This window comes from Chelonia mydas, chromosome 4 (genome assembly GCF_015237465.2).
Source record: "Chelonia mydas isolate rCheMyd1 chromosome 4, rCheMyd1.pri.v2, whole genome shotgun sequence".
NCBI lineage: Eukaryota > Metazoa > Chordata > Testudines > Cheloniidae > Chelonia > Chelonia mydas.
Window position 1 is genome coordinate 37,265,679 of NC_057852.1, and position 26,522 is coordinate 37,292,200.

General features: G+C 41.3%; 1 protein-coding gene across 2 annotated transcripts in view; it reads left to right on the forward strand.

The window, feature by feature from the left end:
• Window positions 1-2,914: 2,914 nt before the first annotated feature.
• The window catches only part of UGT8 (UDP glycosyltransferase 8), a 70,239-nt gene continuing 46,631 nt past the window's right edge, over window positions 2,915-26,522 (forward strand). Inside the window, exon 1 of one of the 2 annotated variants that reach the window (XM_007054440.3) lies at window positions 2,915-3,895. The gene's annotated coding sequence lies outside the window, so the exon portion shown is untranslated. Of the gene's footprint in view, window positions 3,896-16,781; window positions 16,963-26,522 lie in introns of those variants that run through there. The other variant, XM_043545405.1, reaches the window with a different exon arrangement.

The window sequence follows — 26,522 nt, forward strand, 5'->3', positions numbered from 1 at the left end:
ACAATTATCTGTACATATAGAAATCCTACAAAAACCTATGCAATAATTATAACTGTGGTCATACTCACATCCTCAAAGATATTCTAGGGTCTGAAGAACCTCTCACCAATTCATCATCTGTAGAAGGATAGTTCCTGCTGGGGTTTTTCCTGTGGGTATTCCCACTTTTACTCAACCAGGGAACCCTTTATATATTGTAATTCTAACTATACCTAACACCTTATGCATATTCAAGAAAGTGTCAACCCACTGTCCCTTATCTGTACTTTTACATCCCATGAATATTGGGGTGCCCCATTTTTATAGGTTGTGTGTAGTTCCTCTTATTCTCATTAGCATCTATGCATGATAGGTATTCTGCAGTCAAGACAGACATTCAAAGCTGTTATAATCAGGTGTCTCATGGTCTCAGACAATACACTGTGGTGCATTGCAATCACCTATTGGCACATCTTTACAGTAATCTTATGACTTTTGGTGCATGGAGTTATTCCTAGGTCACCCATGAATGTCAAGCATTCTTAAGCCTATGGCCTAGTAAGACTAAGTTAAAAATCTTACAAGCTTATACGCCTTCTGTTACAAGGTAATTTTTGGTAATTTTTGTTCTCTTCTGGACCATTATAGCACTTTTCTTTAAAAAATAAAGGAAAAGCGATCTCGTGAATTAAAAAATTAATATTTTTTAAATCTTGTAATTTTAAAACATTTTGGGTTATGATTTTTATGAGGTTTGCTACAAAAATAGTTTTGAAACAGCATAAACATCTTCAAATGCTGTTGCTGTCTCTGCACTTGCTAATCTAAAACAAAACAAAAAGTATTCACTGCAGATGACTGAGAAGACGTGAGGAACTCTTTACAAAAGGAATGACTAAGTATTTATTTAGACTTTTACTGCTCTACAATTAATGAGCTCCATCCAAAGCTATGGATGTCCCTGAAAATCATTTAGAATACACAAAAATAAAACACACGCTGACAGTTACCCAATATCAAATAACCAGTTAGCAACAGTGTGACGGGTTGGACCCCCTGTCTGGGATGCCATCTGATGTACTGGGATTTCACTGAGCCTGTCTCCTCCACTAGCCTGGGCTCCCTCTCCCTGTTTTGCTGAATTAGGCTATCTAGCCTCTGGCAGCACACACACACAGGTAAGGACGCACCAGCTGTAGAATCACACAGAATCTTCAAACAGCTTTCTATGAGAAGACTCAGCTAGGAAATCACCCAGCACTCAAATGCAGCTCCCCTCTGGAAAGTACACCTAAAATAATATTGTCTTGCGCTCTAGAGAAATCTATACAATGTAAGCTCATAAATTCACCCCCTCCCTCAATGCAGAGGAAGATATACAGATTTTAAATGATTATATTTTAAAGTGATTATAAAGGATAGCAAACAGAACAAAGCAGATTACCAAGCAAATAAAACAAAACATGCATACTAAGCTTAAGATCTTAAAGAGACTGGTTTCAAGAAATAATATCTCACCCTAAATATTGTTTTAGGCAAGTTGCAGAGTTCCTGTAGTTTAGAATTCCACGTATTTATCTTTACAGACTAGACTTCTGTCTTAGTCTCAATTCAGCCCTTTCCTTTCCCACCGCTCAGTTCCTTTGTCTCTTTAGGTACTTTCTTCTTGGGCAGGAAGACAATGGAGAAGAGTCCTGTTTGCCTTTCTCCCCAGCCTGAAATAGAATTTATATAAGGTGCGAACCTTTTGTTTCCTAGTCTTGACCTCCCCCACCCTTTTAGTGGAAAATTACTAAAAGTCCAAGATGGTGTTTAGTACCAGGTGACCTAGTAGTGTCACAGCTACATCCCAGGACGCCTCTCTGGAAGGAGAGAGATTAGTATCTTCAAAGTCTTATTGTTTCTTCCTAATGGCCCATCAAGGCTGATGGCCCATTGTCTGGTGGGTGTCTCCCAAACACACTCACAGTTTTAACTGTTACATAGTCAATATTCCTAACTTTATATACAGAAACAATACATGTATACAAATTGGATAATCACATTCATGCTTCCGATGAAGCGAGCTGTAGCTCACGAAAGCTTATGCTCAAATAAATTTGTTAGTCTCTAACGTGCCACAAGTACTCCTTTTCTTTTTGCAAATTCAGACTAACACGGCTGCTACTCTGAAACCATTCAGTAAACTATAACCTTTCTGATGATACCTTACAAGACCCATATTGCATAAAGTATATCTCAGTTATGCCATATCCATATCATATCTATCCTTCCCATTAGGATAGTTGGCTGTTTCGCCTTTAATATTGTCTCTTTGAGAAACTGCCAACTATCCTGAACTCCTTTTTCCCTTCGATTTTCTTCCCATGGTACCATACCGTACCAGTTCTCTTAGTTTTTTAAAGTCCATTATCCTTATTCTGCTGCGCTCACTTCTTCCTTATTTAAAGTCCCCCATTACTACCAGGTTTTGTGTTTTGGATATTTCTGTTATTTTTTTCTGGAAATGTCCCATCCATCTTATTATCCTTATCTTGAAAATATCCACAGCTAAATCAGATGTATAAAAATTGAGTCTAATAAACTTTAATGCTTCAGGACATAAGCCACCCACTAACTCAAGATGCTCTCAAGAAACTTCCTCTACATCCATTCTTCCATGATTGTTCACTCTAGGGTTTCTTGCATCTTCTTCTGCAGAATCTGATACTAGCCAAGACAAGTACTGGACTAGATGGACTACTGTTCTGATTCAGAATAGTAATTCCTCTGTTCCTATCTACATTCCTAACTTTTAAAAAATCTTACATGTATAACCATCAGGAGTTTGGAGCACAATGCAACCAGCACAACAGGGACATGAAACACCATGGTCCAGCAGCCAATTGGTTCTGTATCCTAGAATTCAGATAATTCTGGTGCACTAGGACTTGGAATTTTGGGGTGTGCGAGCTGAGGAGGGGAGGATTCAAAAACTGTCTGGCTCCACCAGGATGGAGGTGAAGGAGCCCTGTTTTTTCAGCACTGCTGCACCAGGGTGCCTGGGGGGGGGGGAGGTGTAGGTTTTTTTGATACACTAATTGGTTAGGTTTGTTCATTTAAGAAGTGGAATTTTGGGGACTGGGCTTTATCCTAGAGTAGCAACAGAAAGTCCAGCAGCAATTCTACTCTCCCTTTCAAGTCTTGTTTTCCTAACATAGAAGTTTCCTCCAGGTAGCTGATACCTACCTCCTTTTGCTCCAGAGGGCTGCTGGGGGAACGGGACAGGCTGATTGGAGAGCGGGAGAGCCGGTCCCGCCTGCTGGAGGCGGGGATAAGGGGCTGCCCCGTTGAGAGATCCCTGCTGTAGTGGGAGTCTGGGCAGAGTATGGAACTAGAAGGCGCTTGATTTGGAGAGCAGATCTCAGAGTGGGGGGGAGGGTAAAACATACTCGATTTGGCTGACAGACCGACCTGGAAGCTGCATCAGCACCGTGGAGAGTGTGGACATAGGCTCTGGACATATGTCAATATCAGTCCATGTGCACAGCGTGTGTTAGGGTGTCTGGGGCTCAGCGCTGAAGGGAGAGGCGTGGAGGAGGTAGAAGGACGTGATGAGGAGTTGAGGGGTGGCTGAGTTTGTGTCCCCTTCCCGATCCCCAGATTTCAGAGACAGCAGAGTCCCGCAGGAGACTGAGAGGAGGCGGGCAGCCGGGCTCTGCCTGTCCTGGCGAGCAGCAACGGGCTTTTGGAAGAAGTCCCCCATTTGTATCAGACACGGAAGTGGCCTGGGTAGAGTCACACAACCCACCTCCCCGAGCCCGTTGTTTCTCCGTGTGACAACAGCGGCCAGTGAAACCTGGGCAGCAGGGAACAAAGCCCCGCTGTCTCCCGCCCAGTCCAGCGGCAGCGGCCAGAGGAACAGTCCTGAAGCAAGGTAAGGGACGGAGAGGCAGGGCTGCAAAAAGACCTGGATTGTGCTGGACATCCCTTAGGAGGGGAGGGGTTTGCGGGGTGTCAGCGGGGCATGGTGGGCTGGAGAGGAGCAGAAGGGGGGATACGGGAGGGAATCGGGGGTGGGGTTGGGACGTGCAGTGAATGGCTCGGACGGGGTGTGGTGGGCCTGAGGGACAGGTACGAGGCGGGGAAGGGGTAGACCAGGGGAGCTTCTTCTGGTGCTTCTCCACAGCCCGCACAACTTCGCTCCAAAGTCCAGCCCTAGCAGTGGAGCGGGGTGTCCTCCGTGCGTAAGGGCGCGCCGGTGTTGCCCTTGGCCTGCAGCCGCGGCCGGTCACCAAGGTGCGGCGATTCACTGCAGGTTCAGCGCCGGGTATTGGTCCCGAAGCGGGCTGGGGGGCGGGGGGAGGAGGCTCTTATCCCTCCTTGTGGAAGTGCGACCCCCTCAGGGATCATATGCTACCGGAGGGGGGGCAGGGGCAAGAGAAGAAGGTGACTGGGCTGGGGCCAGTGCCCAAGTGGCCCATTGGCGCTGGCAGGCAGAGGAGAGGGGCACAGTGGCTGGGGGAGGCGTGCAAGTCTGAAACAGGGATTGTCCTGCTGCGGGGTGACTTGTCTCAGCAGAATAAGCAGGATGGGGGTAGGAAGGAAATTGAAACTGACTTTATTGGCACCAGTGGAATCCCCACTGGAGGACAGGGGGCTGCGCTGGGTGTCTGCACTGGACTCTTCTGTAGATGGGGTAGATGCTGGTGGATGCATCTGTGTTGGTCTTGAGGAACCCATGGCAGTGTTAATACAAAGGCAGGTGCCAGCTTGCTCCATTTCTCAGCCAAGGGTGGCTAGGCCTGGAGAGCTTGGGGAATAAATCCTGGGCTAGAAGTAACTGAGGGGAAAGAAAGTTTCTGGGTCTGTCCCTGACTATCCCTGTTCTATGGCTGCCTTCATCCTAGCTTTACCCACTAAGGAACAATTTGCATTAGATGAGATTGTGCAGTAGGTCTAGGTTTATAGGCGCTTCAGTTTTATATGATAAAATGTCCCTGAATGAGACAATCATGCTCGGTTGGAATTTTAAATTAACATTTGCAGCGGTGGTTTGGCCAGTTGCTTTGACAGTACCAAATATTCCAGCTTGATTACATAAAATTAGGCAGCTAAATCCTTATTTGGGGGCCTACCACAAATATTTAAATGCCTAAACAGATTTAGGTGCCTTTAAGTACTTACAGTTGAACATTTGGCCCTCAGAGAACATCTCCTATGTGTGCTGCACTTTCACTGAATGATAAATTCAGTTTAATCAAAAATGCCTTGCTATGTAATAGAGTTGGAAATGGCTTGTCTCGTTTTTGTAAAGTCCAGCCACGTGGAAGGTGAAAGGTTGGTTTTGTATGAGAGTCTCCAGTTTTGAGAGCTCATTCTTGATATTCTCCTGTCTGCTGTACAGGATGCTAATCAGGTGGTTCCTCAGTTTCTTTGAGAGTGTTTGGCACAGTCTCTCACCATAGTCAGTGTAGTATGTTGATTGCAATGGATTTTTTACCTTCAGTCCATTTGGTATGATGTCCATCTGTTTGCACTTGGAGAGGAAGATGATGTGTGTCTGTATCTGTGCGAGGCTTGCACAGGCCACTCCAGCAGGCTGTAGCCAGGAGTTTGGAACTGGGACTGAAATGGCAGTAAAATATTGGGCGGTCATCCCCAATCTGCTTCAGAAATTATTCAAGGACCTCAGGGATTTGTGCAGTACTTGCTTCTGGGATGTCCTGTTCGCCTCTGGAATCTCTTTGTACAGATTTTAAAGTAGCTATACTTGAAGAGAAAAACTTCAGAAACAGACTTCAAAGAGAAACAGCAGAACTAAAATTCATTTGCAAATTTAACACCATTAATTTGGGCTTAAATAGGGACTGGGAGTGGCTGGCTCATTACAAAAGCAGCTTTGCCTCTCCTGGAATTGACACCTCCTCATTTATTATGGGAGTGGACTACATGCACCCTGATCAAATTGGCCCTGTTAGCACTGGTTCTCCACTTGTGAGGTAACTCCGTTCTCCTCATGTGTCAGTATATTTATGGCTGCATCTGTAATTTTCACTCCATGCATCTGAAGAAGTGGGGTTTTTACCCACGAAAGCTTATGCTCAAATAAATCTGTTATTCTTTTAGGTGTTACCGGACTCCTTGTTGTTTTTGTGGATACAGACTAACACGGCTATCCCCTGATACTTGAGTGCGTCATTAGTTTTCAGAAAAGACATCACTCTGTATACCCATATAATATGGTAATATTATATATGATCAGTTGATTCAATTGCTTATCACCTGAGGTTCAACTTCCTGTATTTATAGACTGGTAAACCTTTGAAAGGGATTCTTCTGAAAAGTAAAACCCAGACCAAGCTTCTCTCTGCTGCTGGGTGTAACCTTGCTGTCTCTTCCCCCCACCTGTTAGCTTGATAGCTTTATTTATCTCTCTGGCATGCCAATATGCCTTCATTGTCTTACCTGATGACAAAGCTGTCCAGACAAGCCACCTATCTCTGCTTCCAGTCCATCCATTTCCCAGATATGTCCCTGTTGAAGAGTGGCACATGCCCTCTCATGGCTGGGCATGTGAGCAGATGTTTCCTCATCTAGTAGCATATGCTGAGGGCCCCTCCAGCAGTCGCTCTTCTCATGGCTCAGCCAAGTCCCTTGAAAGTCTCTCCCATACTGAGGTATCAGTGTCTCAAACAGACAGCAACCTACATGACTCTAGTCACTAATATGATGCCTTCTGCCCCTCCAGGGCTCCTTTTCTGGCAGAATAGTGGCCCAAGGGCTTTCCTTGGAAGTTTTTTAACGAGTTTCAAAAGTGAAACTGGAACTACTACAAAAACAACTTTGTTCTCCTTCCTCAGGCTTAAACCTTTAATCTATCCAGGGTCCTCCATTTCTGTAGTCTTCTACAGGGTTAACTTGTTGGAGTCTTGCCTCTATCTATTCTAAGGCTGTTGGTTGGCCTTTTCTCAGGGCTACTCCAGGAGTTTCCTTCACTTCTGCTGAACTATCCTTATCAGGGCCCATCCCAAGATGTAAACTCCCTCCTAAAGCTCCTCTTCAGTTGATAGCCTGACGGGGCTTCTTTCCATGAGGCCCAGGTCCTGGCCTTTTATCAGGCTCATCCCTGGAGCATGTTCCACCCCAGTAGCTTCTTTGTATGTCTCTGGCTTCCCATTGCTACTGCTCTGAGTACAATTAGTGAGTTCTTCCTTCTTTCTGCAGCTCCCTTCTACTTTGGGCTTCCTCTCTTTACAGGAACCACTCAGCTGCTTCCCCAGCGGACTCCTCTTTAATTAGACCTTCCCCACCTTCCAGGTCCAGTCAGGTTCATTAATGGATCTCCGGCCCATACTAACCTTTTCACCACCAGTGTAGGGTAAACACACCAGGACAGTCCCCTTCTGTTCTCCTCATATCATTCCCATTTTCCCACTTGTTTCTCTTGAATTCACTTCTCATCCACACAAGCATACCACGCATAGTCCCCACTGTGGACCTGGAGCACTGGGAGGGTAGACGGTTCTGATACGGCCATTTGGTTACCATGTGATCCCCATTTTTTCTTCTTGCCTCTTATGAATTCACTTACCCTCTTAGTCCCTTGTCATTGTTAAAAGGAAAGGGGGAAGCCAGCATGAGGGAAAATTCTTCCTGTACCAGAGAAGAAATGATCAGGAGACTCCCTGATGAGATATCTCCTCTCTCAGCATGTGCGGCTGTTCATCTGTCTACTGTTGGGAAGGCATGGCACCCACCCACTTCAGATTCTCCTGCCTGATGAGGCCTCATTTAAATCGGCCATGGTGGAGAGAGAAGGAACTCTGGAGAAGCACAGTACCCCACCCTTGAAGAAAAAAGAAGAAAAGATGGGGGCGGAGGCAGTGGTGAGCTGGAGCCGGTGCGAACCAGTTATTAAATGTTGAAGCCGGTTTAGAACCGGTTGTTAAAGGAGTGGGCAAACTCCGGCCCGCGGGCCACATTCGGCCCGCCTGAGCTCTCGACTGGAGAGGCTGATGTGCAATCTGTATTTCAGAAGGGTACTTTTGGGGCTCCTACTTTATATGTCATTCTGATGTGGGAGCTGAGTCTTCTGGACCAAGTGCCCATGGGGTTTACAGTTGCTTAGTCTAGAGTGGGTGAGCAGTAATTAGTAATATTACTGTGGCACCCAATAATTGTCCATACTAATTTTATAGGCCAACTATGAACATGAGCCCAATACTGAAATTTGCAAGACAAGGACCCAGGTTCAAAATGACATGTTAACAACAAAAGTCTTCAATTTTTTGAAAAAAATATGCTTCTGTGCTCACTAAATTTTTCCAGAACCCAATTGTCCTTTCAGAAAAGAAATATTTCAAAAGTCACACAGCCCTAGTCAGCACTGCATCAATATAAATGTCTCTAAAGTCTGCTCTCTTGTCATGAAAACCTACTCAAGCTTGATATTTCTATATTACTGTTTGCACATTCATGTTAATTATTATAAACCATAACATGTTATATATTTCAGATAACAAGTACTAACTTTTAGGTACTTCATGCCCATTCATTTTCATATTTAAAAAAATAAGTTTTGTTTTTAAAATATGGAAGGCTTAGATGAAAAATAATGGACATGGTGTACCTTACAAGTTAGTACTTGTTATATGAAATATATAAAACACTGAGAAGCAATATTTAAAGAGGCAGGAAAGCAAGTTTATTCTGAGAAAGGGGCAGTTTCAAATTCAAGCTCTGATAATCAGAAGTAAAACTGATGGAATCATTCTAATTACTTTTACTTTGTCATAGGAAAGTGAGAAGGAGTATGGTACTAAACTAGTTCTGTTGATTTTTATCCTTCATGCTAAGAAAAACACCTTTAAGGGTATAAATTTTAAAACAAAGACAAATCAAGTATGACCAAGCTATAAGAGACATCATTTTGAAATGTCCTACAGGATCAGTGATTTAAGGGTTGTGTAAACCAATGCGTTTCAAAAATGGTCTTCTGGAAAAAAGTAACCTACACATATCTTAAGAAATAAAGTTACTTTAATTGATCTGAATTGAACAAGCTTGCCAGCAAGCATAATTAAAACATGTATTTTAATATAGTTTTATTTCCACTGCACTATTTGACATACTTGATATATCTTACTTTGCAATTTTAATAATGTGATTTATTACAGTTTGGTCACTTGTAGGATGAAGCAGAACAAAAGAATTCTTTATTGCCCTTTTAATCCTTCTAGATTCTTGGCTGTCATACGATGGCGTGGCGTGAAATGGGGATAGCTTGTACAATGCTGGAACTAGCTATATTAGAAGCAAAATACCAGGGCATCACTCCTCCCGCAAATTAAACCCCAGTCTGAGTAAAATAAAATTATTATTGTTTTTTACCAAAACATTGCTTTTGCAAACTCTGACATTGATCCTTTTGGTCAGATTCTGCACTATGGCCTGTAGAATCCTACTGAAGTATCCAGGAGCACATAGCCTGCATTCTTTTCAGCCCTCTCAAAGACATAAACAAGCCTTTTAAAATACATCCACTGTTCATCATATTGCACTGTAACTTCTCTCCTCTGCCACTCCCCACAGAGCAGTGCTGCCATGGAAAGACCTATCATTGAAGGAAATGTTTTAAATAAACTGCATCTTTTGATACTTAAGAAAAAGTTCCTTGTTTTATACTGTCTTCTTATGCTAGTCTACAGGCATGAGACATGTTTCCTCCCTCCCACCAGAGGGAGACAAAACACTGAGGCTTCAATATGGTATCATCTTCATTACATGTGCCACTTTGGTTGTCAGCCTCCGGCGGATGAAGGTCCGTTTAATGCCTGTGACCCTTGGGAGCTGAGGTAGGCCTTGTACCCTCTAAGGCTCTGGGGTTTGCCATCTACCCTTGGATGCCCCTGTGCTCCCCTTGCGCCTACAGCACAGGCTGCTGGTTCTGTACTTCGCTCCGTGTTTCTGCCTGCGTGCGCCAGGAGTGACAGGCAGTGAGCAGGTTCTGTGTACTCCCCCGCCCCCGCCCCCACGCCAGGAGTGGCTCAGAGATCTTTGGCGAGAAGTCTCTTCTCTCACCGTCTCCTGATACGGTACCGAGTGCAATACACTCTCTCTCTCTTGCAGGTAAAAGGCTTTCCTCTCGTCCCCCTCACTTACTCTCATTCCTCCACTTTACCCTGGTGTCTGATAAGCAAATGGTGGTTAATGGTGACTGACTTGTGTGCTCTGTTCGGTTGTTAAATTATATTGGTTGTATTTTTGGTGGAAGTGCAGTATAGCAATGGGAACAGGGCCACTGTTCGCAAGTGTTTGTTATTAAACACGGATAGTGCTGTAGACTATGTGCCTATCCATATTTTATATCATTTTTTCCCCCTTGTGTTTGATAGGACAAGATTATAGCTTGTGGTTACTTTTGTGCAAGATGGCTGAGCAGTGTGAGAAATGTAGCCGGTAGCTTTGTCAAGAAGCTTCCCCAGAAGGGGAATGGGCACTGCCAAGATATAACATAAGAGTGTGTGATATCCTCCATTCCCTACGTGATTTTTATGACTCCACAGTACATTGAAGTAAGAATTGTTCAGTTTGCAGACATTCTCATGTTTTATATGGTGAAGACTCCAATCTGTTACAACACCTTATAGATTTCCTATCTCAGTTACCCAACTATATAATAAAACTTAACAGGAGTCTCTCCCTTCTCTGTGATACCACATCTGCACATTGTTGGTGTGATTACAGTTGAATTCTTCAGTTATTTTGAATCATTCTGAGTAACTTTTGCTGGCACGCTCTGTGAGAATGCAGCTTTCCTGTCAATATTTCATTTAGGTTGTACACCTTTGCTTGAATCCCTATTTTGACCCAACCTCTTAGACTGTACCTTGATACTTAACGGTGTTTAAATTTAGTAAAAGAAAGTCCAGATAAGATAAGTCCAGGAAGTCCAGGAAGATAAGTTGTATTTGTTTGGTAGTAGCGAAGCTTCACAAGAAAAATATTTTGAATGAAGGTGAATATGTTTTGGCATTATTAAGATATTGGACACCTGATGTTATAATAAACTCATTAGCACTGAACCTGTGATCCTCAGTTTCATAAATCTTCCATTGACTTGATTATTAGTTTTACCCTGTGTGTACAGATCCATTGAAACTATAGTAGAACACACCTTTAATCTTTTTGATAGCAGTAGTAGCCCAATTAGGCTGTTCCAACATTGTCTTCAGTCCCTGTAATTCTAGAGCATGAAGTCTCATTTTAAGCATCTGTTTCGGAGAGTCACTGGTGTAATGCTAGCAGAAATTATGTATCTCAATTACTATTAAACATTTATATATTAGGACTATCTCATGCTTTAGAAAATTTTGATTCTAAAGTATGTTTAAGAACTTTTCTTAAAACAGTGTTTTAGATAATACCAGCACTTTTGGATGCAGTTATCCAAGAGGATTGCATGTTACAAGTAAGCCTGACAGTTTTGGAAGAGAAAGATAAATTTGTTCTCTAAGAAGAGTAATGTCACCACTGGCATGCCCCATCATGGCTGGACATGGTATAACAGGCTCTCCTTGACTACAGCACCCTGTTGCAGCTGCTCTAGTCCTTCAGTGATCTGCTTCATCTCATGACTTGGCCCTCCAGCCAATCCACTTTTTACCCATTGCAAGATAATAGAGTCCAATGCCATTGCATCAGGTCTTCAGCCACAGCTATGAGCCCCAACATCTTGACACTCGTGCATCTCAGGGTTTTGTAGTATCCTTATCCCTATCTGTGTATGCGGGGGGTGGAAAAGGGGGGGCCTCACGCCATCTTCTCACAAGGCTGATAGAGAAACCTAGGTTTTCCCACTATACTGTATCCCAGCCTGAGGACCCTTTGGTAGGCAAGTAAGGTCTATCTACTCAGATCTGCTCCCTGTCACTTACACCTGTTATCAGGCATCCCCCACAGCCTCTCTATATTCACCCCTCTGTCAGGGGTGGGATTCGTGTTTCTCCCTTGGACTCCCTCAACAAATCCCAGACCCAAAATACAAACAAATGAACTCTGCCCTCCTTGAGGTTGACCTTTCATCTCTGTTAAGTGTCCCCTGTTCTGTTCCAGGTCTTTGTCTCTTTAGAAGTCCAGATTCTTTCCTTTTACCTAGGCTCCCATTCTCAAGGGACTACAGAGTTTCTTCCTATTGTCCATTTAGTCTGGGCTTCGTCTCTTTATTCTACCCACACACCTCCTTACCCAGCTGAGACTCCTCTTTATTTGGCTCTGGCCCACCTCCCAGGTGCAATCAGGTGCCTGAATTGACTCTCCAGTTCCAGTTAACCTTTTAATTACCTATGAATGCCACATACTCCATTATAGCCCCTTTTAAGTAAGGTGCATTTAATACTGATTCTTCTTCATTATTTTCTTCTTGAATGTAAAAGGTTGTTTAATCTACCTCTAAATTTGTACTAGATGAAGTCAGGTAAAATCGGTTATATAAACAGCTGTCTACCCCCAAAAACTGCCATAAATTGTCCTACAGGCATCTCAAATCCTTATACAAAATCAACTGACTCCCTTAGTAAACCCCCTTGGCAGTCAGAACAAACGACTCAGTGCTTTGACTGAAGCCATCAGATCCGTTCTCCACTTCCCACCCAGCAGATGTAATATTTTTATATCATGCTCTCAAATGCAGTATGCTGCTTCAATGCATGGATTTGGGGTGCAGCTGTTATTATTAAAAATGAGACGAATAAAGAGTAAATGCAATATTCTGTCTTCAGCTGTACGTGCAGGGCTCCCATTGACTTCATAAAAGGCTCATTCAGTGACTTGAATAGGAACCCATAGCTGCAGTCAAGGCCAAAGTTTGTACCTATTCATTTTCATACCTAAAAAATTACCAGACGGAATAATACACTGTTTCAGTAATCCCAAACAAGATACATGAAGTGAAAACCTTAATATAAATCCAGATGTCTGCTGTAGTTGCTTTAGGATCTTCCTCCCCCACACTGGACAGAGTGTTATTTCTACACACCGAGGTTTTGTGGGTCTGTAGACCTTTGGTACCCTCATCCCTGTTAGAACTTCACTGGCTGCTGTAGAATGACACCAGGCATGAGTGTGGCCATTTTCTTTACACTTCTGTAGCAAGTTTGTTTCTTACCCCAAACTGCAGATTTATAACTTTCTCTTTAAAGCCCACTCTCAGTGGTTCTGACTGAATTTAGTGCTCACAAAAAATACTGGAGTGACTAAAGTGATTTACCTATAGAACATGTAGAACACAGACAACATCATTACAAGCATAGGTTCCAAAACTGCAGATGATAGCTTGCAGGTGCAGCAGTCCAGCTGCACTTATTCAGTTGCAATATCAGAACCTTCCCATGCCTTTCCTCATATTTGACCTGGTGGGACCACCTTTAATGGCAAGACAGTACGTCAGTCTCCCTGTTCATTCAGTCATTTTCCTTTCTTCTAAGACTGGTGATATATGGTCTAATTAATGCTAATTTGGTGGCTTTGTGGCATTGCCTTGTAACACTCCCAATATGAATGCTGCATGACCGACATTAAAACTAACCCCCCCACCCAAACATACTTTACAATTCTTTGATTTTTTTTCAAAGGTATTTTGTTTGGAATCAAAATGGAGAGTAAGTCTTTTCTTTCTTTTCCGTTCATTTCCCCCTTTTTGATATCCTCTGCATGAGGTATATGGCTTGTAACCTTTTGAATTGTCACCTGCTTTCTGTTTGACTGCTGCACCTAACCTTTGGGTTGGAATGTAGGCATATGATTCCCTTAAGTGCCTCTATAAAGCTATTCTACCAGTAACATAGCAGAGAATTAAGCGTGTGTCAGAATCATTGTCCAATAAAATATACACCATACAAACTCTTTAGATCAGATTCAAGGCAGGCTATAAGTGGGTGCACCTCTGCTGAAGTTAGTGGAATTGGGCCAAGTCTAAACTTGGCTCCTCACCCACAATTCTAAAGTATTTGAGGTACGATAAAATGACTGGCATCCTGCCCTTACTTCAGTTCAGCAGTTTTAACTACAGTAATGACCTTCATTAGTGACCTTCAAGTTGTTTCTGATGTTTAAAAATATGAAAAGAAAACACATTTTTAAAACATGTAAGTCCATAAAGACCTGACCTGTATTTCTTTAATAAAGTGGTGCTTAATGAGAGTTTAGCCTAATTTGCTTTATTCAGCCAAAATTCCTCTTGACCTCTCTGAGAGTTTGACCAGAGTAGAGAGAGTACAGTATTGGGCCTTTGACAAAACTTGTGATATTGAAATCCACTTCAGCTTTTTAATTTTTTTTTTGTTCTACTGCTCTGTTTAAAACTGATTTCTGTTTTCACCTCCCTGTTTCTCTGTCATTTATGAATTCATTGATAGGTCCTACCTCTGTTTTGTTTCCATTTCTTTTTCCATGAGTCTTTTTCAAATATAAACTCTAGCAGTATGAATATTATTATTAGTAGTCACAATAACGAGAATAATACCTAGCTCTTATATAGCACTTTTCATCAGTAGATCTCACAGTGCTTTACAAAAGAGGTCAATAGCATTATCATCAACATTATTAGCAACTTTCTGAACATTTTACCTATGATATGTTTTACAGAGTGATGTGTATGTATATGCTCTAGTACACGGGTCGGCAACCTATGGCATGCGTGTCAAAGACGGCACGCGAGCCCTGGGCCAGTCTTAAGCAAATGTTATAACACATACCAAATGATATGATGAAGATCCACTCTCCATGTTTGGAAATTACAGATTTACAATCTTGTAATGATATGTATATATGTGGTTGAGAAAAACATAAGTCTAATAAACACATTAATGATTTCCCCAGTTGCCCATCAATACTATTTCCCCCTTCTGATCTGCTGCAAATCAGGGAATATAATTTGATTTCATTCCAATTTAATATTTTAAATAAAAAATACCCAAAAGATTTTAACAGCTCCACAAACACAATTTATATTTCTCGTTCTGAAGTTTTGATTTTATTTAGGCGATTATAGGGTAATGAGAAAAAACAACATTGCGGGTTGGGTGGAAAGTTTCAAATAGTTAATCTCAGTGGCTGTAATTTGCAACCTACCTAAATCTCAATTTTTTCTGTTTTGTAATTGAATAGTATCTTGTGATACATGTCCAGTAGCTTTAAGACGAGCCTAATAAATTCATTGTTAATTAGGATTTGAATTCAGATCTCTAGAGGTGAAAATCTTGTTTATTAATCTGCTGCTTTGCTGAGCTCCCTTATGTGCTCTGGTATTGGTTAAATTGTAGCAAGTAACTCAATATCTCTTTGTAGGGTGACAAGACATCTCTGGCTAGAAATATCGCTCTTTTGCTGCCATTGCATCACTACTGCTTAATATGAAGGGCACCTTTTTATCCATGGTTTCACTTCTTGCTGGCTAGATTTAAAAAATAAACAAAAAAATTAATGTGTTTGAAGAGTGAATATGAGTGGATAGAAGGTAATAGTATTAATATTAACAGTGCTTTCCCTGGTTTGGCTGCTGGTAATATTTACAAGCAGGCCACTTTTAGTTCATGAAAGACACTTCTTTTTTTGCCCTATCGACTTCTCTGGGGGGATTTACCTGAAGTGTAAGAACAGGATCTAAAGTCCAGATTTTGCAAGATGCTCTACGGAGCTGGACCTCTGTGATATGGAAAGCCGCACTGATTTCAGTGGGGCTCTATACAGGTGAAAGGGGCCTGTGTGGATCAAGCTGTAAGTCTGGAGGTTGAGTTTGATTTCAAGTGGATTGAAGAACAGTGAAATTGTTATTGCAATTCTAGCTCTTGCTTTATCAGTTTGGGGAGGGGGAGAGGTGTGGAGTAATGTTTTTGTTTGTTTGTTTGTTTTTTATAATTTCAAAAAGTCATTGTTTTTAGCATGTTGTTATAAAGGAAATGTATTCAGAAATCCAGGAATTCTTCTGGTCTACAGAAAAAATGTGTTCATCTACAGGTCATCTATGCTTGTGCTTAGTTTGCTTTAGCAGACCATTAAGACCTTCACATTTTCTTCCATTTGAAAGTCCGCATGTAGTTCATTTACTTTATGTGCAGTTGTTAGAACGGGTTTAATGTTTAACCTTTTGATTTTTGCAATATTTAACTTTCTCTTTCCGCACCCCCTTATGCAAGCCACTTAGTTATAAGTACTACTCCAAATTTAAAAAAACCTATTGGTTTCTTGCTTCTTTTTGGCTGCGGGCAATAAGCATTTAAATTCAATGCTAGGTTTCTGAATAACTTTAATTTTAAAAAAAAACTATCAATCTTCTGGTTTACAGGGATATTGACAATCTGTTTAGGCTCACAAATTTTCCTTATTTTATTGAAGGGAAATTCTCGAAAAAATCTTGGAAAGAAATCTTTTATTTTAAATAATTATAAAAATTAATTTGAAGAAAAATGTGTGTGCTTTCATGGAGTCTTTTAATTAAGAGCAGAAATATCAGTGACTTGTTTGCAGTTTTTTGTTTTGCCTATTTTCTGCTGTATTCAGCAACCTGGCATAACAGCCTGTTGACATTTAGATCAAATCTGCTTTGTTGGTTAGATAAATTAACTTTTGAGAAAGAGGCATAGGCTAATGGCCTGAGGATGATAGGGTTGCTAGGCATCTGGTTTTCGACTGGAATGCCTGGTCGAAAAGGAATCCTGGTAGTTCCAGTCACCACAGCTAACCGAGCCACTAAAAATCTGATTGGCCGCAGTGGCTGGCATCGGGTGGCTCCTGGAAGTGACCAGCCTGTCCCTCCAGCTCCTAGGTGCTGGTCAGCCCACAGCACAGGCACCGCACTGAACGCCAGCTCTACAGCTCGCATTGGCTGGGAACCGGAGCCAATGGGAGCTGTAGGAGTGGCACCTGTGGACAGGGAAAGCGTGCGGAGCCCTCTGCGCCTAGGAAATAGAGGGAAATGCCGTCCACTTCCGGGAGCCACCTGAGGTAAGCGCCGACTGGAGCCCGCACCCCAACCCCGCACTCTAAACCCCTCTGCCCAAGCCAAGAGCCACCTCCTGCACCCCAAACCCCTCAGCCCAAGCCAAGAGCCACCTCCTGCACCCCAAACCCCTCATTCCTGGCCCTACCCCAGAGCTCACACTCCAGCTGGAGCCCTCACACCCCCGCACCCCACCCGCTTGCCCCAGCCCAGAGCCACACGCCAAACTCCTTGGCCCGACCCCCCCCAGTCCAGAGCCCCCTCCTGCACCCCAAACCAGTCATCCCCACCCCAAAGCCTGCACCCCCAGCCGGAGCCTTCACCCCCTACTGCACCTCAACCCCCTGCTCCAGCCTGGTGAAAATGAGTGAGTGAGCGAAGGTGGGGAGAGAGCGTGGTCGGAGGGAGGGGAAATGGAGTGAATGGGGGTGGGGCCTCAGAGAACGGGCAGGGCAAGAGTGTTTGGTTTTCTGAAATCAGAAAGTTGGCAACCCTAGAGTTGGCGCTAGAAGCTCCTAGATTCTGTTTCTAATTCTACTACTGACTAGCTAACTTTGAACATGTCCAGATGGAACCTCTGCAGCAAACACAACTATGATTAGCCCTTGGGCTACTGTAAGTTACATCAGAGGATAGAATTCTGCCTTCATGTACACCTGTGGAACCGCAGTGTCTATCCTTAGGTCCTGGCCCTGACAGATACTGAACATCTCCTGTTAGGTGCTGAAACCCCTCAAAGACTCCCATCAAAGTCAATGGGTATCGAGGGCTCTGAGGAACTTGCTGGAAATGCCCAGCATGTTCCAAAACTGGTTTCTCATGGAACACTAATGATACAAATAGCTTGAAGAGAAGCAGCATGATCTAATGGATTAAGCATGGGACAAAAAGCTGGGTTTAACTCAGTCTTATCAATGGTTTGTTTTGTTGCCTTAAATAAATCACTTAACCCCCTCTGTCTCAATTTCTCCCATTTGTAAAATGGGAATAATAATATTTAATAGTGATGTTGTGAGGATTGATTAGTATGCAAACTGCTAAGTGTTATTACATGTCTTGGGGCAGCTCCTTAGCTGTGCCAGAGTGTAATCCTTTCAAGTCCCCTAATCCTGAGCTGGCTATGGACTGAAATGGCCTCTATTGTAATTTAGGGAAGCCAAGAGCTGATATTAGTAGTGTTTGCTGTAACAGTCTTCTTGGGACATCTGTGCTCTCAGAGGATCAGGCAGAGCCCTTTGTGATCTGACATGGTTCTGGTACACTCTATGCTACCTGAGGATTCCCCTCTGTTGGGGGAAATCATCACCAACCTCAGTAAGGCATCTCTCTGAGATCAAGCCTATAGCCCTTTATGTCTAATATTAATGTTTCTGTTAGGGATTATGTATGTATTGTTGTTAGCATACAAAACTCATCAATTGCAATGGGAGTTTTTGTAATACATTTTGAAACATTGTGTAGGTGCTGAAAAGAAGCATTACACTAATAGTAAAAGTATTGTGTTTCTTCTGCATTAGTATTGACTGGATTATGGTTTCAAAGGAGGAATATCGTGTCATTGCTGCAATATTAATGTGTATTGCTCAAAAATGTGAATGAGTAACCTGTGGACATTTATTACGTTTTATTTTATTTTTCATTGATTCTTTTTATGCTGCAAAAGAAATATAACACTATTTGTAGTAAACAAAACATTATAAGAATTAAGGTACTCTACACTGCATATATTAATACTGCAGTTTCATTGAGGAGTTCTGGTGACATTGTGTTACCATAACCCTCAGATGGAATTACAGCCTTAATTTATGTAGCTTTTGGGGGTATGTACGTAATGTAATACATGGAAAAATATTCCCTTTGGCTACGTAGTGTACTTATCTCTTCACCGAGATTAGAGGGGATCTCTTTAGAACACTCCTACCTTGTACCAGCCCTTCAGCTTTTGTTACATTTCTTTTGTATTGATGTTAAGAATGTAAATACCTGTTTATTTCTCAACAAGAATAGTATGCTGTCATGTATTATGTGTAATATCATATTTGTTAACCGAGGTTGTAATTTATTACTATAAGAATGTTTATAGCCTGAGGAGATGTAGTTGCTAAATGTTTATAATAATTTTATTAGATGCAGTTCAGTTAATCACTGATTTTATTATTGGCTATTTTATGGAAGAATTGCTTAATAGGTTTCTAGATTCCAAGACCAGAAGGGACCATTGTGGTCATCTAGTCTGATCTCCTGTATATCACAGGCCACAGAACTTCCCCTCCCACCCAAAATTCCTAGAGCAGATATTTTTAGAAAAAAAACATCCAATCTTGGTTTTAAAATCATCAGTGATGGAGAATCCACCATGACCCTTGGTAAATTGTTCCAAGGGTTAATTATCCTCTCTGTTAAAAATTTTAGCCCTATTTCCTATCTGAATTTGTCTGTGTTCAGCTTCCAGCCCTAGCATCATGTTAAATCTTTCTCTGCTAGACTGAAGACTCTATTATTAAATATTTGTACTTACAGACTGTAATCAAGTTACCCCTTAATCTTCTCTTTGTTAAACTATATAGATTGATCTCCTTGAGTCCACCCCTATAAGACAGGTGTTCTAATCCTTTATTCATTCTTGTGGCCCTTCTCTGAATCCTCGCTAATTTATCAGCATCCTTTTTGAATTGTGGACAACAGACCTGGACACAGTGCAATTGCAAGACCAGAGTAGGCACATGTACCCATTCCTAAACTACATCTTTGTCCTGGATTGCACCTGAGCAGTCACAAAAGTTTTGACATATCTGTCTGTTCACACTGCAATTACATAGGTTTATCACCAGCACTGACAAACACAACCTCTCTTATACAGTCATATGCTGATCTTGCAGTTAACAGAGGACATAGTAAACCTGTCAGCGGAGTGATTCTTTGAGATTCAATCAGTGATCTCCCAAGTGATATCCAGTACCTTCTGCAGACCTTGGTATTATTTTTAGTCAAGATTGGGGCTCCAGACAAAGTGAAATAATTCCTAGTGTGATAAGCAGGGAAACTGAGGTTGAAAGAAGAGATTCCTCTACCTGTAGCCCAAAATATTGCAGATTTATTCACAAGCAGAATTTGTGTGCAGTTGTTTATAGAAGATCAGCTAATGACATGTTTAACAACTCAGTTTGTGCAGGCAAATTCACATTTGCAAGCATATGTAAAGGTGCTGTATGTCAGCTTTTAACAAAAACAAATAGTTTCTTGCAGTTTATGTATATTATACATTTTGAAAAATGTTATCTGTTTATCTCCAGAGGAACAAAAAGGCAATGTGAGCACCACATTTGAATTAGATTGACTTTGACTCACCTTTGTGTGTGTAGCTTATTTAGTTAGTGTTATTGTGTTTGCATAAAATTGGAAGAAAAAGCTGAAATATAAGACAACATCCAAAAAACATTTTAAAATACCTGAATTGTTCCTCTTTTCAGCACCAACAGTCATAATACTTGTATGTAAATAGCTGCTGATATATCTGATTTCAAAGTGATACTCTGAAGTATTTTTAAAGTTTTTAAATAAAATACTTACATTGTTTAGAAGCTTGCAAATATAACTGTAGTCTTTGCTGATTTTGACGTGTATAGTGGGATTTAAAGGTACTCTCTGAGACCAAAGGAAGCTAATGGAGCTTTTTCAAAACATGGATTAAAAATGATCCAGTTTAAATGGTTTTTAAAAAGTTTGCCTGGACATTATGGACTTGGGCAGATCTAGTTTCAAACTGTGTTTTAAAAATTGTTCTCGACTATAGACATGGGGCCAGCTAACTAGCTGGTGTAACTTGGTGTAGTTCTATAAAGTCAGTGAAATTACACCAATGTACACCAGCTGATCAAAAGGCAAACTGTATTCAATACGGGTTAGCAGGAACTGTTGACAAATCTTTTTGTAGAGTGGTTCCACTAATTCAGTTTAAAACCCAGTGCAGATGGAACTTTTACTTTTTCCATGAAGCATAAAACTACATCTAAACAATTTTTTGCAGAATTCAGTCATTTATTCACTTTGTTGCTTCTATACCAGAACCAATGATATTTTAAACAGTGCTGGGAATAGGTTTTTCTAGTAAATTTCTATTTGTTGTTCTAGCTGGAAGGTGGTGTAGCAGCAATGTGCAAAATGTTCTAGATCTTATAGTACATAAACAGAGTTTAAAATTTCTAGATGACAGATTGGTGGACAGTTCAAATCAAATGGGAACATTTTAAAAAGAGCTCAAACTTAAGGCATAAAACCGACAATCGTCTGTGTATCACTGTCTTCCTGGGAAGCAGAGAGCAGGTTTCAGTATTTATTTAATCTGTGGAGCCAAGGTCCCATAGGAAGGAAAAATGCTAACAAGCTGCTTGTTATGGTTTACATTACTAGATGGTGTGAAAAGTGTATTTGTTTCTTCAAGCTAAAAGCAAACAAGAGGAAAAGATAAGTGCCTTAAATTTCCATTCTAGAAGCAGTTACTGCAATTTACTCACTTTTTTTTACATTTGTTTCTGTAATTGAATATTAGAAAAAAATTCTTGTGTTCTTTGCTGGTGATAAATATTGTGCGAGGCTCTTTTCCTCTCAAGGAAAACCTAAATCAACGGCAGATGCATCCATGAGGTAATATTGGACACAAAGGCTACATGGGTAGCAGTACAAAACTTAGATTCCACCTAAATCTTCAAGGCAGTGTTTAAATTGGAATTAAGTAGTGCATAGGCCTTGTGCTAGTCTTCTGACTTTGTTGGAAGTTACTTGGTGCTCACAACTTTTGAAAATCAGGCCACTTATTTAGGTGTGAGAAGGGACAACTGGGGTACCTTTCTTGATGCACAACATCATATTTTAGTGACCCAAAGGCATTGCTAGCTCATTTGTGGACCTGTATAACATTAGAAAACAAATTAGCCTAAGTTAAGGGAATTATAAGAACATAAGAATGGCCCTACTGGGTCAGATGAAAGGTTCATCTAGCCCAGTATCCTGTCTTCTGACAATGGCCAATGCCAGGTGCCCCAGAGGGAATGAACAGAACAGGTAATCATCAAGTGATACATCTGTCACCTATTCCCAGCTTCTGACAAACAGAGGCTAGAGACACCATCCCTGCCCATCTTGGCTAATAGCCATTGATGGACCTATCCTCCATGAACTTATCTAGTTCTTTTTTGAAGCCTGTTATTGTCTTTCCCTTCACAATATCCTTTGCCAAGGAGTTCCACGGTTGACTGTGCGTTGTGTGAAAAAATACTTCCTTTTGTTTGTTTTAAACCTGCTGCCTATTAATTTCATTTGGTGACCCCTAGTTCTTGTGTTATGAGAAGGAGTAAATAACACTTCTTTATTTACTTTCGCCACACCACTCATAATTTTATAGACCTCTATCATATCCCCCCTTAGGTTTCTCTTTTCCAAGTTGAAAACTCCCAGTCTTATTAATCTCTCCTTATGACAGCCATTCCATACCCTTAATCATTGTGTTGCTCTTTTCTGAACCTTTTCCAATTCCAATATATCTTTTTTGAGACGGGGTAACCACATCTGCATGCAGTATTCAAGATGTGGGCGTACCATGGATTTATATAGAGGCAATATGATATTTTCTGTCTTATTATCTATCCCTTTCTTCATGATTCCCGACATTCTGTTCGCTTTTTTGGCCACCACTGCACATTGAGTGCATGTTTTCAGAGAACTACTCACAATGACTCCAAGATCTTTTTTTTGAGTGGTAACAGCCAATTTAGATCTCATCATTTTATATGTATAGTTGGGATTATGTTTTCCAATGTGCATTATTTTGCTTTTATCAATATTGAATTTCATCTGCCATTTTGTTGCCCAGTCACCAAGTTTTGTGAGATCCTTTTTGTAGTTCTTCACAGTTTGCTTGGGTCTTAACTATCTTGAATAGTTGTGTATCATCTGCAAATTTTGCCACCTCACTGTTAACCCCTTTTCCATATCATTTATGAATATGTTGAATAGGACTGGTCCGAGTACAGACCTCTGGGGGACACCACTATTTACCTCTTCTGAAAACTGACCATTTATTCCTACCCTTTGTTTCTTATCTTTTAACCAGTTACCAATCCATAAGAGGACCTTCCGTCTTATCCCATGACAGCTTACTTTGCTTAAGAGCCTTTGTGACGGACCGTGTCAAAGGCTTTCTGAAAATCTAAGTACAACAAATTAGGGCAACAAAAATGATTAGGGGTCTAGAGCACATGACTTATGAGGAGAGGCTGAGGGAGCTGGGATTGTTTAGTCTGCAGAAGAGAAGAATGAGGGGGGATTTGATAGCTGCTTTCAACTACCTGAAAGGGGGTTCCAAAGAGGATGGCTCTAGACTGTTCTCAATGGTAGAAGATGACAGAACGAGGAGTAATGGTCTCAAGTTGCAATGGGGGAGGTTTAGATTGGATATTAGGAAAAACTTTTTCACTAAGAGGGTGGTGAAACACTGGAATGCGTTACCTAGGGAGGTGGTAGAATCTCCTTCCTTAGAGGTTTTTAAGGTCAGGCTTGACAAAGCCCTGGCTGGGATGATTTAACTGGGAATTGGTCCTGCTTCGAGCAGGGGGTTGGACTAGATGACCTTCTGGGGTCCCTTCCAACCCTGATATTCTATGATACACTATATCCACTGGATCCCACTTGTCCACATGTTTGTTGACCCCCTCAAAGAATTCTAGTAGATTGATGAGGTATGATTTCCCTTTACAGAAACCATGTTGATCCTTCCCCAACAAATTATGGTCATCTGTGTGTCTAACAATTTTGTTGTTTACCGTCATTTCAACCAGTTTACCTGGTACTGAAGTCAGGCTTATTGGCCCGTAATTCCCGAGATCATCTCTAGAGCGGTTTTAAAACTTGGCGTCACATTAGCTGTCCTCCAGTCATTTGGTACAAAAGATAATTTAAATGATAGGTTACAGACTACAGTTGTTAGTTCTTCAATTTCACATTTGAGTTTCTTCAGAACTCTAGGTGAATAACATCTGGTCCTGGTGACTTATTACTTATTAGTTTATCAATTTGTTCCAAAACCTCCTCTAATGACACTCAGTCTGGGACAGTTCTTCTGATTTGTCACCTAAAAAGAATGGCTCAGGTTTGGGAATCTCCCTTACATCCTCAGACGTGAAGACCAATGCAAAGAATTCATTTAGTTTCTCTGCAATGGCCTTATCGTCCTTGAGAGCGCATTTGGCATCTCGATCGTCCAGTGAGTAATATTACTCACTGTTAAGCATTCAAAAGCCTTCTGCTAATAGAGGATCAAATGAGTGGAGTGGCACACTCTCTGTCCTTCCCCATCTGTGACACCTTCTCTCTCCAGGGCCGGATTAACTTTTTGTGGGCCCGGCGCCAAACATATTTGTGGGAATGAAGGGGCCAGGGGCAAGAGCAAAGTGGGAAGGATGGATTTGATTTAAATCATGATTTAAATCACCAGTCAGGAAGACTCGATTTAATCATGGCTTTCTACATAAAAGTGCATTCTTGTTGGTTGTTATAACCTTAATACATATTCTTCACAACTCAGAGATAGATGTAGGTTTCATTTTTAGAATGTACACACTATACATATTTAAACAGTGATTTATTTGGAAAACTTTTCAGATGAGTTTGTTTGGTTATTTCATTTACCAAAGGTAATTAAAGCAGATATTTATGAAGTCATTGGGAGGTGAACTATCTCCAATTCAACAGGTTAATCATTAATATTTGGAGAATTTTCATGCCATGCTGTATTAGGAGGAGAACATCACCAAACAGACATTTAAATTGTTTTATTTAACTAAAACAACAACATTAAGTATTCTGGATTTTTTTCTTCAACAGCAAACATATAATATTTTAACAAAAAAGCCTATGTCCCTCGCTTCTCACATTTATCTCCAGACTTCTTCTCCTTGTCCAGATCTATTCCACCCCCAAAATCTTCTATTCATGGAATTTTTTGAAACTTTTCACTTTTAGAGAGAGGTAAGGGATTGACAAATTTGCAGAGGGACAATAGAGTTGAGGTCTGTTATTTCTCACCTCTATATATTATTTATTTATGTTAAAACATTTTTGCTGTTAACAAGCATGTTACCTCTGGAGATACAAATCCACAGTGTCAGAACTATAAAATGAAGCATCTCTGATGGTATCTTCTGGACTGAGCACTGAGTCCCATTGGGTAGATAGAAAGATTAACCTAAATAATCTATACAGAAGCCTGTGGAACCCCATAAAATTGGGTCCCTAATCCATGAACTATTAGAACTCATTTACAAAACTTTTCTTAAACATTACATGAATATATTGTCTCATACTATAGAATTAGAATTTATAATCCCTATTCCATGATGAGATATAATGTATCTTAATTAAAACTGTGTTTAGATAGGTTTTTTCCCTCAAAAAGCATTTTATCAAAAAAATCTGATTTTTTTTTTAAATCCCTGATTTTTATCCACCCTGACAACGAGGCATGGTGAGGGGGAAGGATTGGTCCCCAGCTGGAGCGAGGCTGGGGCCAGGGGCAAGATGAGCACAGTGGGGCATCGGGGGAGGATTAGTCCCTGCTGACTGGAGCAAGGCAGGGGCTGGGGGCAAAAGCACAGCGGGCCGGGAGCTAGGGTTGGTCCCTGGAGCAGGGAGGGGCTGGGGCTAAACTGCAAGCACAGCAGGGCTGGGGAGGGGGTAAACAAGATCCCGCCCCCAGCCCATGCCCACACAGCGGGTACCTACCTTCTCCCTGGTTCTAGCCCATTCTTTTTGTCTCTCTCTGCACTGAGCTGCCCCTCCTCCAGTGTGACGAAGTGGGACTCTTCTTAATGTTTTCTCTGCATGCAAAGTATAACTTTCAAAGGCTCAGAATTCAGTCATATCAAAATCAGTTTTGCTGCAACACTCACAGGTACTTCTGTTTCAGAGAGGGCTATTGTTTGGACTATAACATTGTTAAAAGATAACATTAATATATGTATGGAAAGTTTGTATGTGAGTTTTCATATTCTCCACCTACTGAGAAAAGCTTGAACCATTTTTGTCTCAAACTTAAAAACTAAAAAATATAAAGTCAGCTTCAGCAGAGGTCAGGCCTGGAAAATGCAGGAGAAAGTTTTTGAAGGCTATGGGCAACTGTGACAACAAGAGCTTACAATGGAAATACACAAAAGGCATTGTTGCTCTCATGGTAATGAGTGCACATCTCAAAATCTGCCATCACAATTGTTGGAATTCTCAACTGAGAGAGTCAGGAGTGCATTGGCAGAGATGGTGCTTCTAGATACAGGGTTGAGGCATGTTGGTGGGGAAGACTGTAGTGCTACTACACAAGCTGTGCCTGTTGTGTAGATAAACAGAGGAGTTTAGCCTCTAGATCTTTGAATCCTTTATGAATATTAAATTCACCCAAAATACTTAAATGAACTGGCTGCAGGCATGCTAGTGCTCCAAAACCTCAGACAATCTGGGTTACAGAGGACACTAAGTTCTTGTTTCCCTTTGCTGTTGGATACCATGTATAATTCAGAAG